Here is an 18,508-nt window from a genome sequence, read left to right as displayed (position 1 = left end):
AACTCTATGCTGTCATTAAAAAAAATAAAAAACTTAAAAAATTATATAGATAAAAAATATTTAAAAATATAATTTTTTAATAAAAACATAGTTTTTTAACAACTTGAAACTATGTAAAAAAAATATTTTCAAAAATATTAATACTTTTTGAGATAATGAGTGTTTTACGCTTTATTAATCACCCTGTATATATATAATATTATATAAGTCTCCGTCACTACGCTTTCGGTGGAGTCACTTTTCGTTGAATAGCAGTTGTAAACCGTAGATGCAGCCAGATGTTTTTGTCTGTACAACGTCGTAGGATATTTCATCCAGAAAACGTTGTATACAATTTAAAATCTCATTGAAATTGATATCGTATACGACTGCATTGTACGACCGTACTGAGTAATTTACGACTTTTGAACACGCCGATCCGGATCGGCGTTATTGATGGGTATGATATTATTATACTTTAGGTCATGGGCGTAAGCCGAACTCGAGAACAGTATATTATAATAATTGTACGTGGAAAAAATATAAGAAAAAATTCGTTTGTGAAAAATGTTACAATGTTACAACGTTTACAAATAATAATTTTAATCATAATAAACGAAGGAGCGCATATTCGGTATCGTAGAACATAATATTATTATTATTTATTGTGCGTATCATACGGGTCTCTGAGCGGAGTGTACGTTTATAATATAATATCATTATAATAACGTAAAATAAACATCAAACATTACACTCGATAATAATATTTATTGTTCTATATAATTGAAAAATTCGCGTTAGGTATCGTCGTCGAATGCGCAGTGAACAAGACGTGACACAGTTGTAGGTCACTGTGTGTAATAACGCGTAATAATTTAATATTATAATACAGCAGGCTGATGACTGCGAAAAAAAAATAATAATAATAAAACGAGAATAGGTAAGTAGTAGGTACTAGGTAGGTATATATTCTATAATAATATATTTTATACAACAACAAGTATAAGTGTATAACAACACGACCAACGCGCAATATTGTGGCTAATAAGTAATATGTAACACATTGTATGGTTTCCCATCGGCTGCACTTTTGACCATCCGATTAAAATTTGTCCGAAAAACGCGCAACGGTATTATTATTATATTATTATTATTATCGTACTATAATCCGTGGCCGTCCGTCCGACAGCCCGTCGTTAATCGTAATAGTGGTTGTGGTCCGCGTTATAGGTATAATATTAACAACGCGTAGCGCAAATGTGTGTGGGTGTGTGTGGGTGCGGGTGGGTGTTTGGCCGGCTGTTGCTAAGGGAGTTGTGGTGTAAAAAAATAAACCAGGCTCTGTATGATTGACGGCTTCGTAAAATATTCATCGTCGCAATTTGGGAAATAATGATAAATAAAAAAATAAAATAAACCCGACCGGGTGAATTGAATTCGAATGTATAGTGAAAATCGATGCCCACGTAACAAGCGGTCTCTAAAGCAAACTGTAGGTACAAGTAAAATACAAATGTCTATATAATATTATTATTATATTATATTGATTCGATTTTTGTTTGTTTTCGTTATTCATATCGTTATTAATAGACACGAGTATAAAATATAAATACAAAAAAATGAAATAATAAACAGCGTCTCTGCTGAGTGCCGTTCCCCGAAATTTTTCGTTTGAAAATTCTTCGTCTAAGTAATTTTCGCGTAGTTACTGCGACAATTGTTCATTATTTGAACGTTTTAATGTTATTTATATCATAACTCGTTTAGGAAGGCCAAGTGCGTTTCTTTGAAATTAGTAAAGCGTCCAGGAGAGTCGGAAGAGTCGCAGTCCATGACGAATTGAGTTAAATAATAATAAAAAAAACGGAAAAAAATAGCTGTATCGTATTATATTACCGAAACTTTTCGGACGATTCATTCTACTTATACCTAATATATATATATATATATATATAAAAATACTTCCCAGTACTCATCGTCGTTGTGACTTCTCATTAACTCTTCAGCTGGCCGTTCAAAAGGTTTTTATTCAATTTCTCTCATTATTGTAACGTTGATCAAACCCTGATTTTAAAAGCTCCTTATCTACTATACCTACGGTATAAAGGTTGTCAAAATAAACTTAGTGCTCAAAAATGAACACAAACATACTGTTAGTATGTTAATATGTTACTTACTCTGCATTGCACTGTTTTAAGTATTTTATAATAATTAATTACAATTTGAACTACATATAATCATAATGAAAGCTATACAAATAAAAGTACTTTATTATAATAAGTGCTTGGTATATTTGCAAAAATGATATGGAACAATCTTTTTTTGTAACACTACTCGTTAGTTTTTCACGTTCATATAATTATTTTACAAACAATACATTGTAAGAGAAGTAATTCTATAAATTCAAGAGTGAGTGACGCTATTGTTATTAATTATTACTAAACAATGAACCATATTTAACGTGGAAGACAGTTTTGTTTTGTTTACTCAATATTATTTTTTAATAATTTATTATATAATGGTTGAATGGGCATGGTGTTATTCCAATGTACTATAATATTATGACCAAGTTTTCTGTTTTCCAGTAGAAACCTAACAATAACATTATGGGCAAGCTCCAAGTACGACCTCGAAGAACCTTAAACAAGTTAAAAAGTTATGTCCAAAGTGTATTTTTTTTTCATTACTTCAAATTTAATTATAGCTCGTTTTGAAATGCCCTATCTAACTGATTAACTTTTTGTTAGTTTTACAATTTGTTTTCATATTACCAAAACTACTTAGGAATGGTTTATTTAATTATAATTATAAATCTGTTTTAAGTTTTTCTCTGATTTAATAAAATAAAATATAATATAAAAAAATTATTTTGTCTATAATCTAACACAGTGTTTTCCAACCTTTTATGAGCGTGATAAAACATGATATTAAAATTTTAAATTGCGACCTTCAGAAAAAGTCACTACCTATAATAATTACAAACATATAGTTCTCAAATTGTATTAACACAAAATAATAGTATGAAATAATAGAAAATAGAAATTAAACATACTTACAAGTTTAAGGATTATATTTTATATTATTCATACGATTTTCTGCCTCGATCTTTTTTGTTATTCAATTATTTTAGGACGATATTGTTTTTGAATATTCTCAAAGACCATGTCGAAATAACATATGAAGTATGCACTCGCGAAACACTGTAAAAACTTCCGCGACCCTAATTTGGGTCGTGACCTCAGGTGTAGAAACTGTGTAGGTAATTCTAACATCTTAAAATACATCTTTATTTTTTTGATCTAATTTTGAACCAAATTATTGGCGTTTTAAACAATTCTTAAATATTTTTAATTATAATTCGTATATTGTATAGTATTATTATAAAATTAATGTTTTTTTTCTGAGTTTTATGAATATTTGAAGTAAGAAATAAACTCTCGACAGATAACATAGTTTATATTATATATAAGTATTTGACCGTGTATATTTTCGTACCTATATATACATTAAATATTGCTAGTAATATCATAACTAATGGGCAATGCTGCGATGCATGTACAATTTAGGCAACAGTGTAACACAATATGTATTATAATACACTATAGTGTATTATACGCAAAAAATAATATTACATGTCTTGAATGTAATTGATATTGTGATAGGTATAGTCCAGCTAACCCAGCGCATACAATTTAATTAATATAAAAATGCCTATGTAAATAGTTAAATATTTTAATAAAATATAAATTATCATTAGTCTCAACTTTAAATATGAAAAATAAAAAATTATTTTGGTTTTTGGTTCTAATAATTCAGTAAAATATAATATGATCACTGAGGTATAAAGTATAAACATATTTAGCTTTAATTTGCTAATTTTGTTGTTACCATATGAGAACATTAAATTTTAATTAAATTTTAAATTACGTACCTAGGTAGTTAAAATTTCAATAGAGGTTTGATGCAAATTTTCAGTGTAATATATTACTATAGTAGCCAGTAGGTAATAAAATAACATACTCAGGCTGCAATCAGAAAGAAATTTAGTACTTTTCTATAACCTAATGCTTGTATAATATATGTATATTATATTTTAATGACTCAACATAATAAAACAAAAATATGAAAACAATAAAATAGTAAGTACTTGGCTTCTTTATATTCTTATGAAATAAAAATAACAGATTGGAATATTGAATCAGAGATAGGCTGCTCACCAGTTGTTTATAGCTTCTCCTTTGTGTGCCAAAAGGTAGTCGAATAAACTATGAGTTGATTTTATGTTTTGATTGAAAATAAAAATAAATAAATAAAACCAGGATTTTACACATCTAATTGTTCAAAATGATAAATATTTATGCACATTGACTTAGTGTTAAATTGATAAGTTATTATATCCTAAATAATAACTTTTTTGTGTTAAATCATTGTTCATTACATTTCCCTTGTGGCTAGTGTTCAAATGGCTAAGACAGTGTTTACGTTAAAAGGATTTCAATTTAAAAACTCAAAATAAAACTTTTTTTGGAACAATACCATACATGTAAAAGAAATTTAAACATATTAACAATGAACTTTTAATGTATGAAATTAATACATTTAATCGTAGCTGTTTATTGTTCAAACATTAAATGGTTCTAATTTCTAAAAGATTTTTAACGATTATTTATTTTTTATTTATAAAATCAAAACCAATTAAGTAAACAAATTGTTTTAAAAAACGTATCTTTAATAACGATTTTTTTTGAATAAATAAAATATAAACAACATTGATTTTGGTAAAAAATGTACATTATAAAATTTCATTAGCTTATAAATAAAAATATATTTGTCTAATTTACATATATCGGATGTATCTATGATTAATTTTGATATAGATTAATGAGATATTATGAAAACATTTTAAATTACCGATTAAATAGGTTGTTATAAAACCAATATTTATTTTGCAGAGAATCTATAAATAAAATGTACATGAAATATGCAATTTTTTCCTAAGTGTGATAAATGGTTCCATGTAATTTAAAAAGTCAGAAAAAATTCTAGGTTGGTGGACAGTCGTTTAATTTAATAGTACTTATTATTATCTTGTCTTAAAAAAATTAGTATGTATGTATTGTAAATTATAAATTTAATAAATTGAAAAAAGTCTATGTTAGATACCGATCAACAGTTTCAGGAGTTTCAAAGACAAACAAATAAAACCATTTAATAGTGCTTGATCTAGGGCCTGATATGATATCAGTGGTATCATATTGAAATATCGTTCTTTTATATGTAACAGCACTCACGAGCTAAAAATCGTTTGACAAACTCATTTATATAAGGATGATAACCTATCATAGATACCTACGTCTAATTATTACGAAAAAATAACACATTCGACAATATATCTTAACAAAATAAATTTTTTGACAATCTTGTTGATACGAGGAGTTTTTAAGGCATATTATAGAACTCATAATATACATAATAGCATATAAGTACGAGTACCGTCGTACAAGCGACGATGTAGATCCTTTCCACTATAAAAAGGTTGTATTTTATAACTTTTTAAATTAATCTTGTCGTGTGGAAAACTTTTTTCTCTCATATAGCAGTGCCATGATATTGTAGTTGTTGTATTATATCTTCTATGTACCTATATTATATTCTATTATACTTAAAATGTATATCTTTGTCCATACGTTGTCTATAACGAATGAAAAAAAAGTATTTTTCCAGCAACTTGTATAACTTTTACCTACTGTCATACAATGTACATTTATATAAATAATATACTGATAGTTTATTATAGTATTATGCGCTTGCCTCTTCACATTGTGTGCTGACATACTGTCGTATATTTTTCATTATTATTTTTTTCCTATTATTATACTGGAATATTTTTAAAAAAGGTTCCTACATTTCAACCATTATACATTGGAGTATACAAAGATTGTTCGAAATTATTAGAGGATATAGATAATAGAATAAATTGGTGCAAAGAGTAGTAAAAGAATTTTTTTTTTAATCGAGTCTGTTTAAGGAGAGCTTTCAGGACTGTAAACAAATTATAGATGTCACGAGATACACTGGCTCAGGACATTATATGAGAGAATGTGAATGAGCCCTAAGCTTAACGCGAGTTCTAGTAACAAATTATGATCCAACCACATATGACTTTGAGGGTGGCTTACATCGGGGGGTTGATATCCCGTGACTAGTATAAGGTATTATTAATATTGAATAATAATAATAAGTCAACATCCACGACTGCAATAATTATAATATAAGTTACAAGTGCCAACAATTTTGATTTAAAGATAACTCCTTAAGAAAAAATATAATATATGAGCTTTTAAATTAATTCAAGGAAAAAAAAGCTTAATATTTATTTGCGATATTAAATTCATCGTCTAAGAAATAAATAATCTTATTGTAATAACCAACGATAACGTATATTAATGATAATAAGTATCAAACGAGTATCACATAAACGCAGTTGAAAAATAATGGTTAGCAATTTTTTTTTTCGACTTTCATCTATTTTTTTTATATATTTAAAATAATCTTTAGCGTTTTTCAATATTTTTATAGTGCAATGGATAGTAGCAATAAAAGCTGGGAACGACATTGTTTTTATAAATAGGCATAAAATATTATAGTAGTTAGTGGTAGTTATACTGCATAAGCTGAATAACCCATGTGCCCGTGTGCCGTTTTTTTGCGGAAAATCCTATATAGGTGTATCTTTGTCTGAGTGTTTGTCAGTTTTAGTGTCTCTCAGGTCATGGACAAATTGGTGTCAGTGTACCTAGCTCTGTAAAATAATTCAACTTAGATGGGCAACCGCAAGTCGTGGATTGGATTTAGCACTTAGTTTATTTATTAACATGGTTTAAACTGCTTACTTACTCTTTAAAATTTCTGATTTCTCTAAAAACCATCTCTGAGATTTTTGTCAAAAACAATTGAGTAGCTTTGAGTATATAAGCTACAAATATACATTTGGTTTTAATATATAGTTTCTTCGATCGAGAATATGTAAACGTAACGATTTGATGCATGCTTGTACAGTTGTACACTTGTACCTGATCTACCCGAGTAGCCAATGGCAATCAATTATAAACGAAAAAAAGCTTCAAATTTCCAATGTGAATCTCAAAATTGTTTGTGAAGATCCTTGTTTGAGAACATCTCTAAAATGCAAATTTGGAAAAATCCTTTCTTATAGTGAATCTCTAAGCGAAAGCACCTACTCACCAAATTTCATACTCCGGCGGTTCCGGCGTTTCCGGCTAAGCGATAATGAATCAGTAATTTAGTCGGGACAAGTTCTTTTGTATAATCTAATAAAGATTATTATAAAAAATATTTTCGTAATTTTAAACTTAAAAATTATTATTAGTTTTTCAGAACGGAGAAATTTTCGAAAAAACCAAAATATACAAAATAGGTAAATATAGGTAATTTGTTACAATTTAATATTATATTTGATTTGAAATAAATTCGATTAGTGTACATGCTATCGCACTGTCCAAAAATCGGTAAACAGGCGGACGGACATCTTAATTAATCCTCTGCCGGACCAATTTCGCGTACATCGTATAAGCGCGCGTACCTATATACCTATATTGCAGTGGAGCTTATCTCGATTAACCGTTCCTCTTGTCGTGCGTATATACACTACCTATATAATATATATATATTGCGGGGTGACCGCACGTCACCGCCCTCGACGAAAACGGATGCACGGAACTTATTTTCAACACTCGAAATGTTTCAACGTGTATATACTACCGCCATCGCCTGCAGCAGCATAGCTCGGGTGCGGTACTTGTTAAAAAAAAAAAAAAAAATTACAACGCGAACAAAAAGATCTCCTTTCCGGTCGGATATTTATTAAGCTTTTTTCTGCTCTTCCTTTTATTTTTTTTTTTTCGTATATACTTGTGTATAATGTATATACGAAATCTCGTGAATAGGACTCGTGATTGCGAGAGCGCATTGTTAAATAGCAGCTCCGTACCGCCACCACCACCGCTGCCGCCGCCGTCGACGACGCAAAGTAACTAGAGAGGCTCTTTTCATTGTTCTCCCCATCTACGTGTACCTACCCTGAACTCACCCGCTCCTCGTCGTGTCCCGGAGTCGTCCTTCTTTATAATCCCCGTCACCTCTCTTGTTCCCCTCTTGAACGTTGCCACGAATTGTCGAAAAACTTTAACGTTTTTCTTTAAAAATTTTTCTTTTTTTTATTTTTCACCGCCGTCAAAACGACGAAGACTCGACGACATGTCATTTTCCCTGGGCGGTAAACGACGATACTATAATGTTATGTTTGTCGCCGAACTTCAAAGCCGATTCGAATTGCCACACTTTGTGTATAACGATACACTGCAGGGTATTGCTATTACAACGTGAAAATTTGCTATGAGAGTTTAAAACAGAACGCGTTTCGCTATATAAGATACGACAAATACATCAGTATAGGTAATATAGAGGTTTTATAACGATTTGTAGTTCTATAACAGATTTTGACGAGGGATATTGTATTACGATGTTTTCACCGATGTTATTTATTTTTTTTTTTGGGGGGGGGGGGCATTAATGGTATACGCCTAGACGAATAAATGTATTTGCTATTTGTTGGTGAAGGGGGGATAGAGTACCTAGTATATTTTGAAGATATCCGATAAAAACAAACCTGTAAAGTCTAAGAATGATAATTTAAAACATGCAAAAAAAATTAATATGATATATTGATTTGTATCAGAAAATACTTAGACATCTAAAACTTTCTAGGGATAAACCAACATTTCCAAAAATTTAAGTATCGAGAATTGCTTCGTTTGTCGTCCAATGTAGAATGATCCTTTTATTACCATGTTATTGGTTATGATTTAATCTTAAAAAATATAATTTTATTCAACGCGTAGTTTTTTGCCCATTATTTCCATCGTTGGTGCATGTTTCAAATGGAGTTTGAACAATTAAAAATAAGTCTAAAAACGCGTTGACGTTTCTCAAAGGGGTGTATAATTTACTGTACACGTTTAATTTATCCGTAAGTTCGTTCAAGTAATTTACGGTGACCATAAATCACGGAGAATTCGTTTTTGGGTATGCGGTCTCTTCTGTCTTGTTCCCAACAAAGGGCGACAGTGATTTTTGGATTGATGTTGTAGGGAACGGGGGAAGTCAATTGAAGTCGAATACAATAGTTTTTCAGGTCAGATTCAATTTTAGAAGACAGTAAGACGGACGACGACTGTGGTGGGGTCCGGATTGGTTAATTGATGTTTTTTTGACATGGGTTCTCTGTTCAAATAACGTTTGGCATCCAAATCGAATTTACCAGTTCCCTTCAAGTACTCGTCGACGTCGCTCGCGTCGATAAACGTATATGTAGGTACTATAATTAATATGTATTGCGTTTAAGTGTCGTTGAACTTTGACCGTTTACCATCAGAGACGAATTTGTGCACACATCACGGTACTAGCACTTATAGTAAATAGAGGTAGTTGCTTGGTTAGTCCTTTGAATCGGTTGTATTCACAGTACGACTGTTCAAGTAGGTATATTATAATGGTAAATGTGTATGGCAATTTAAAGTGAAACTTTGGGATTTGCATGATTAATATTATGTCAGTTGTGTCCACCGTGAATATTTCGTACCTATTGCAGTGGCGATTATAGAAATTTCATCTGCAAATATGTTTTGCCAACATTCTAGTAGAAATAGTGTTTTTATTTTTTATACAATTTACTATTTAGTAGTCCACAAACTATGAAATTAATTAAGTGCACACAATAATAAGGCCAAGGAGCTTCTCCTTCTATTGTAGAGGTCTTTGATATATTGTATAATACGGGTACCTATATTGACGTTTAATCAATTAAATTGAGTAAAATATATTAGCCTGCAAGGTTAACCGTTTTGGAAGCACAAAATGTCAATTTTGACAATATTGAATGCAATAAACATAAATGTACTATCTATAGTATATTACTATATTTCGTATTAGACTCATAAATTATGTATAAGAACTAGGGACTTGGCGTGCTTCACTGATTTTACTTATTTTATTTCTGGAACGAAATGTATTTCGTATTATTTATTAGGTGTAGGACGTAGGTATATTATTATTATTATTATTTCCAGCTTATTTCTAATGGGACGACAACGTGCGATTATGTTAACCATAACATTTAAGATGCTAATAACGGAGATATAAAAGCGCCGACCTCAATAATTACGGCAATGGAGGCAATAATAGCAATAATTATTATGTCTGTGGAGTTTCGAACCAAAAACGAATCCATTGTTATTCATACGTTGTGTACATAACGATACACGTACAATTAACCGTACAACAAAACTACGGCGTTCGTATCTGTTACAGGGTAGTTGAATTACGGGTTTTTTTTTTTCAATTAAAAACTCGTTCCAAACAAATGCTGTGCCGATTCTGATCCTCGCGTACGTATATGAAAATAATAATAAATTACTGGTAAACGTGACCGGTGCAGGCCCAAATGATTTACTTAGCAAAGTACGCACGCACAAAATTGCCTACCGTAAATTATATTAGCAAAGAACATCCAGCGTGTATATCTCGGCAGAATAATTTTAAACGTTTCCGATGTTGTTTTTAAACGCTCTGTACATATTGTTTTAAAATTAAGAAGTTTATTAAACTCGAACGTTTACGTCACGTCGAAATAGTTGGTGTAATTTTATTGTACAGTTTACAATATGGCCCTTTGACGTCAAAACGAGTACTGTAAGTGTGCGGATTGGGTGGGGAACTCGATGTTTACACAACGACAATAAGACGTCAACAACTTTTGTTTATTGACGTAATCATTATTGTTTTCAATCAACCGCTTCGACGAAATACGCAAGTAGAAAGCTTTTATTAAACAAAAAAAAAAAATGAGCTATAACCTTAATATAATATTTATTAATATATCATGCTCGAGCAAATTATTTTTCATGCAACCCATTATTAATCATAACAGCGGTGCTTGAACGCTTTGCCTGAATACTATAATATATTACCATAACTCACACGAAACGCAGTATGGTTCACTGGAATTTAAATACATATTTGAGGTTAAGTATTTATATATGTATATATATATTTATTTATATCCCTATGAAGGTAATTTTTTAAAAATATGCACAAACATTTCAAATATAGAAATTTAATAGTTATAATAATAATAATTTATTAGTGTTCGTTTATTCCACAGTCATGTTGAAAATTTCCAACATCGGAATTCGACGGTACTATTATTATTAGTATAGTATAGCATATAGAATAGGTGGAAGTATGGTTTGCAATTTTCAATGAGGATTCTAATTATTTTTTCGTTTATTAGTATTTGTATTTGATATAATATCATATTTTACGTTTTACATTTTGTACATTATACTATTTTATTAATTATTGTATTATAATTGTGATCATAATTGAAATGTGCATGCGGTGCCGCGGTGGAGAGGAACACACTCAAAATTAAATAATAATAGCCAAGCTTAACGTAAGTGCGCAGCACTTGTCTGTTCAGTTTGGTAAAATCCCGCTTTGGATTTCGATGACTCCCCCCTACACCGCGTGCTGAATTATTGCTCATCACAGCATCGTATTCGGTAAGTAAGACCCACGATCATATTATTATCTATTATTATTAATTTACTATGTGCATACAATTATAGTACTCGCACACTTTCCTGGGGGCGCAGGACTATGTAAACCACTCCCGGAATAATATAATATAATATTTAATTGGCCTTGGATGACGCCGGGCAGTGTTCATAATAATAATAATAGTAATAATAATAATAATAATAGTAATAATAATAATAATAATAATAATAATAATACTATTCATTAGTTGTAAATAGTCCCTGCCACATTGTTAAATGGGCCAGGGCCCAGGAGGTGTCACCATTAAATAACAATATTCACACATCGCTTGCCACATGACCATTTTATTAAGTATTATAATATACACGACTACACGCGATGCCCGTAATAAACTAACGTATCGGTTCTCCCTTGTTCCCAAATAACTGATTTATGAAATTCAATTAACATTAGGTATATATTTTATATTTATCAAAAAAATTCATTATACTTTTATAACCAATTGCGTGCCGTAACATTAAATTACTTACACAGCGATTTCAATGTATTCAAATAGCTGATTTAAATGAATATAAAATAAATTATACTAAAAAATTTACTTATTGATTGCGGAAAAAACTGAACGGTTTAAAAATACAATATACATTGAATAGCATACATGCATAAATTATTTAAGTAGTAGTATATGTTATGAAGATTAAAAAATATGAATGGAAAATTGTTATAAAACATTTTAAATAAAATGTAATAGTTTAATAATTATTGATAGTGATTCCAGTTTTTTTTTTATATATTTTGATAAAATGCAATTTAAGCTATCGTAAGCAGGTTGCAACAAAATCGTATGTAGTACACTAGTACATAATGTAAGAATCAATTTATTGACAAAAATTAAAATTCAGAACTTATACTTTATCCAGCTGACTACAGCGATTTTCGTCAAGCCACGGTGTGCGTGTACTCTCACTGGACAGAGTGTAGATATTTTTTGAGTTAGTTGAAAACATCAAACGGTGTAGTTGGATTTTATACGATCACTAATTTATATCTGGACCAATTTAAGGGACATGGACGTATACGAAAATATAGTATGCGTATATTTTCTTATGACGTATCGACACTATTCCGGGTATACTAATCTGTATTCTGTCTAATTTATCATTATTCGTAGTCTATAGACTCTACAGGATACATCACTGGATGATTATATTATAATATATTATATAAGTTATTTAATGCAATATTTTTAACTTTTAATTTACTGCCATTCACGCCCTTTTCACGCCGAAGTGCCTTCGCTGGTTGGTTCTTCCCTCAAGATACTCAAGCTACTCCGTATATTATAATTTTAACAAAAACATCATTTATGCTTATTGTACTTTTTTTTATGTACAGATTGTATAAACTCTAGATCAAAAAAAAAAAAAAAAATTTACTGCCATCAGCCATGTTCTTTGTTTTTAATATAACATATATTTCAATGTTCTCCAAAGGATATTGCAGAATAGAGCTTTCTAAACGTCTGCAAACGTGACATAGAAAAATATCCTTCAAGAAAATATTGTTTAAATAGTACCTTTCCGACCGAAAATGGTCTCTGAGTCAATTTTAGAATGGTCGAGATACAAAAAAAAATTAATTTTTTTTACTCTGTAGATTTTAAACTACCTAACAAAATAATTATTATCATTATCAAATTAGATATATTATCGAACGTAGGTATACGTATTTTTTTTTATTTCGCTATTTTTAAATCGCCTTAACCATATATGTAGTTGCAAAGTGGTGGGGCGGTGGAGAATTTCATTAATTTTCAGATAATGGATTTTAGGGTCATATTTAAAACGTCGAAAACCCTGCTGGAGTCCCAACATAATTTGAACTATAAAAAAATAATTCCAACTACAACGTTGCATTATTTTACAATTATCAGTCATTATGACGTGTACCCAATGAATATCTACATGTCATTTGGAACAGCAGTTAACATATTATATTATTTATATATCTTATACCTAGTATTCCTAGTTTGGACATTTAAACTTTGAGGAAACTGTAAATTATCGTAATGGTGACAATGTACCTAACATAATGTTTAGGCATTTATTAAAAATACATTTTTACTGAGCTTAAAAATTCAACTATGGAGTAATTAGCTTACATAATTTACATATTTACAATTTAATATTGATTTGTATATTTAAACTAAATGTCGACCCAATCTAATTGTACATTTGATGAACGAAGTTCGGCACAAATGCGGATTGATAATCTTCGCCAATTTCCGTCCTGGAATGAGAAGCTACATTGCGCACACGCACATATAGTATTATTATTTCCGCAGAAATATAATATGACTATGACATAACAATATTATATATTACAATAAGTAATAACTCATAACGCACCACCGAGGATATTGACTATTAAGCGAACGTCGAAATCAAACACGTGACATAGACACATATTATCAAATACAACCATACACCGCATAATGCATGAGATATTTTTCGTTCATATAATACCGTTGTCTGGTCAACAAATATTTAACCAGTAAGGTTAGGATTAAAAACAACGAGAAATCGAAAAATGTTTGACCAAAAATCTATGTTTTTTACTTATTTTTATAAAAAAAAAAGAGTTTTAATCCATATTGGTCCATCGTCTATTAGTCTCATAATTTCAGTATTATAAGTTAGTAGATTCAAGTAGAGTGGCGGTATGTGAAATTTAACCACCGGTATTCGGTATGTGTTTACATACCGGTTTTTAACGGTATATCGGTATGTCAGCATGTATCGATAAATACCGCTCGTTCGGTATATTCCGCTCGCTAGGTAAATGCCATTTAAACAATGAATTACCACTTTTAATCAACAAATTGATAGAATATAGTTGAAAAACAATTATTTTAGTGGTACAAAATAACTTTATATTATTATACAACTAATGACTATTATTTCTTTTTTTCATAATTTTAAAAATAAAATGAAAATCAACTTGATAATATTGATAATATAATTTTGAATACAATTTCTGAATTTAATAAATATTTATATATTAAAAAGGTATTATAAATAATAATAAAATATTATAAGTCGAATTGTATCTGCTGTGTTTTATATTATAACCAGAGAACATATTTTAGATATAATAACAAAGTTAACATTAACGTATAAATAATATCAATATGATGTTTGCAATGCTGTAAAACAAATGAAAGAAAAGTTAGTTTGAAAAAAAATATGTTTTAAATTTTTGGGTATCTAAATGGGCTAAATGATATAAATTTAATATTGTTGTTAATGTTATAGATTTGGTGAAGCTTCTTATGTGGAAAGTGTTACTTCTGTTGGTAAAATGGTTGCTGGACTTAATGGTGTAGCTTTACGGTTTAACGCCATACATCAAAATATGGATACATCAAAATAAATATTATTTCATAATGTTCAACAATTTGAGTAGTTTTTGTTATATATTTAATAAGTTTTTTTACCAATATATTTTAATATTTTAAATATGATATTTAAGTAAAATAAATAAAATAATGTGCATATTTGAAAGTTTATACATTTATAATTTGTAAAAACCAATTTACAATAAATAATAAAAAGGTGGATAAGTGGATGTCACTCTTCTGTACAGTAGGTTACAAGTGTGTCACTGTATAAGAAAAACGATTCTGAGCGAAAACGGTCAGTCAGCCTATGATATTACTAATATATTTGATGATATTACTGTGAATAAAGTAGTAATATATTATAACCTATTTACGTGGAACCTTGTTTTAAATTTTCAATCCTTAGCTATAAAATTTGAATATTTTATAAATTTTTAACTACAAAATAATAATTAAATTTTAAATTTGATACATTTTGTCAAAATTCGTACTTTAAATCCTTAAAAAAAAATATTGCGCCTATGTATTTTTAATATTTTTCAACTGCTATTGTAAAAATATATCAAGAGCCTGGCATTAAATTTTCACGCTTTTTTACCCAACAAATAAAACGTTATTGATATTTATAGGAAAAAAAAATTTAAAACTGACAATGTCCATAAGCAGCTCAAAAAAAGTCAAAATATTTTTAAAATTTTATCGTGTATAGCAAATGAAAATATAAACATTCAGTAAAATTTTCATGTATCTACAGTTGTTCGTTTTTGAATAAAAATAAAATAACAAAACCGCTACATGAGAAATTGAGAAAACTTCAAACGCTCGTAAAAATTTAATTTGACTTACTTACAGACATTTTTTTTTTTGATAAAGGTAGATGATCTTATAAGGAATCTTGTATTATATTTTAAAATCTTAGATTTAAAAAGAAAAATTTTTATGAATTCTTGACTCAAAATAATTTGGCAATTTTCGTGATTTTTCCATATTTTGTCAATTTTTGAACTTTAAATGCTTATAAAAGAAAACTGTGGCTAAGGATTTTTAATATTTTTCAATTGACATTGTAACAATATAGTAGGAGCCTTGTATTAAATTTTCAAACTTTTTTACCCAACAAATAAAGTTTTATTGACATCCTTAGAAAAAAGACTAATAAAATTGAAAACTGAAAATGTTCCTAATTAGTTCAAAACAAATCAAAATATTTTGAAAATTTTATCGTGTATAGAAAATGCGAATATAAATGACCAGTGAAAATTTCATATGTATACATTCATTTGTTTTAGAGTTACACCAAAAAACAAAATCGATTTTGTGGAAAACCAATTTTGCGTAAAAATTCCCGTTTTTCCTTAATTTTTACGTTGTTTTTCCCGGCGCTTTTGAAAACTATTGGACATTTTGACCTCTTCAATGCACCAACGATATTCACTTTCCCATCGAACAAGATACTGAAGTTGAAAATCCAATCATTATTTCGACTACTTATGGTGTACAGACACAAAAAACAGAAAAATAAAAAAAAAAAGGAAATAAAACATACACATCATTGTAAAATCAATACATTCATCGTTCCACTCAAAATCTAAAATGAAAAAATGAATTGATCTTATTTATTTTATTTTTATTAGATGAGTATAATTGATTAAATTAGTTAATAGGTATATGTATTTATTTTAAATGTCAATGTAGAAAATCTATAATTTCTGCAAAGTTAAAAATTATTGATTAATGACTTATTCATACTACTGTACAAATTGAAATATTTAAAGAATATTATATTGAAAATTAAGAATCATTAACAATTTTTGATTTTGAATTCTTTAATATAATATATGAGTATCATTTACAGGCAACAGTCAGAAATATTATATTTGATAGGTAACACAATTAATATAACGCAATTTAAGTAATAATTAAATAATCATCTTAAATCAAAGACCACATAAATAATTTATAAAAATTACAACAGGATTATTTTTAATTTTCTGATTTTACTATTATTTTCAAAATTATGATAAAATAATAACCATTAAATATATTAAAAATTATATTTTTTCTTATACCTAATGCCAAAATAAGTTTAATGATTCCTAGTGATTTTATGATTAATGGCGTTTTGAATGGTTTTTATGACTTAGTATGGAGTTGTAATTTGATAAAATCTTTTACTTATCATGCAGTAATAGTGGTAAAATATTGGTAAGAAATTAGAGAGGATTTGTAAATCATAATAAGCGAATGCACAAAATGAGTTTCTACTAAGTGTCGCTTATGGCTACGATTGCAGTTAAAAATAATAGCATAAGGGACAAAAATAAGTATAACAGAAAAGAAATTGTTAAAATTATTATGAAATCTATACTATGCGGTAATTGCTAAACTACATGAATCAGAAAAAAATTAAATCATAGCTTTTCTTCTTGACTTTTACAAGACATAAATAATTAAATTGACATCTCCATCCCTACTGATAACTAATAAGTAGTAACATAATATTATCTACCTCCATTATTTGGTGTATCACGATTTATATTAATCAAAGTTGAAGGATCATCAACACATTCATCCAAAACTAGCAAAACTTCTTCAGTGTCAGCTATTGATGTTATAGTACTATTTTTTTAAAAAACAAAGTACTAATTAATTACTTATTATAAAATTGCAATTTATTTAACATGGTACATTCAAAATCATTTAAAAAATTACACTTAGGTACCCATCAATTTGTATGTATTCCAAGTATAAATTCGGATGTTTATAACATAAATGAGACTTTAGATTGGTAGTATAACCACCTTTACTATTTTTTTTCACCACATTCTAAGCAAAGGCCATCAGAAAGATATTTTTCAATGTATTACTAAATTTTTGATTTGGTCCTCATTTCGCTACAGTATATTGACTATATCGTATAAACAAATTTAAATACAATTAGAAAATACACGCAACTCATTGTATTACACTACATACCTACAAAACAAATACAAAGTATTAAACACGCTACATGTATAATAGTAAATAATAATAATAATAATAATTACATTCTTACTATACAAAAACTGGAGTCTGGAATCCGGTCAATCCTGTAAAGGTCATCTACATGAAAATCATACGGTTTTAATAGTATAAATCTCAACAGTGAGTTTAATGTAATAATAAGCGGATTTAAAGCAAACTTAGATGCGTTTCCCCAAACAACTATACTAGAGTTAATAATAGATTATAATAGTGCTAAATAGACTGTACGTAAGGTCTTAATTTATATAGCAGGTATCTAACCTAGTAGGTAAGCTATCTACATTGATACAAAAGAAAAAAAAATCATAATCAAATAGTGTTGAATCTACATTGTTATATGAGGTTTCCCTTGGCACTTCGTTCTAAATGTATGCTTACACACAACAGCTACCTAATAATATTGGTAAATTTTTCGTCATATTCATAACAACGTTTAAATAAAAAACCAAAATTGTTCAGAAAATG

This window comes from Metopolophium dirhodum, chromosome 7, assembly GCF_019925205.1.
Source record: "Metopolophium dirhodum isolate CAU chromosome 7, ASM1992520v1, whole genome shotgun sequence".
In the NCBI taxonomy this organism is placed as follows: Eukaryota; Metazoa; Arthropoda; class Insecta; order Hemiptera; family Aphididae; genus Metopolophium; species Metopolophium dirhodum.
This window is presented reverse-complemented; position numbering follows the sequence as displayed.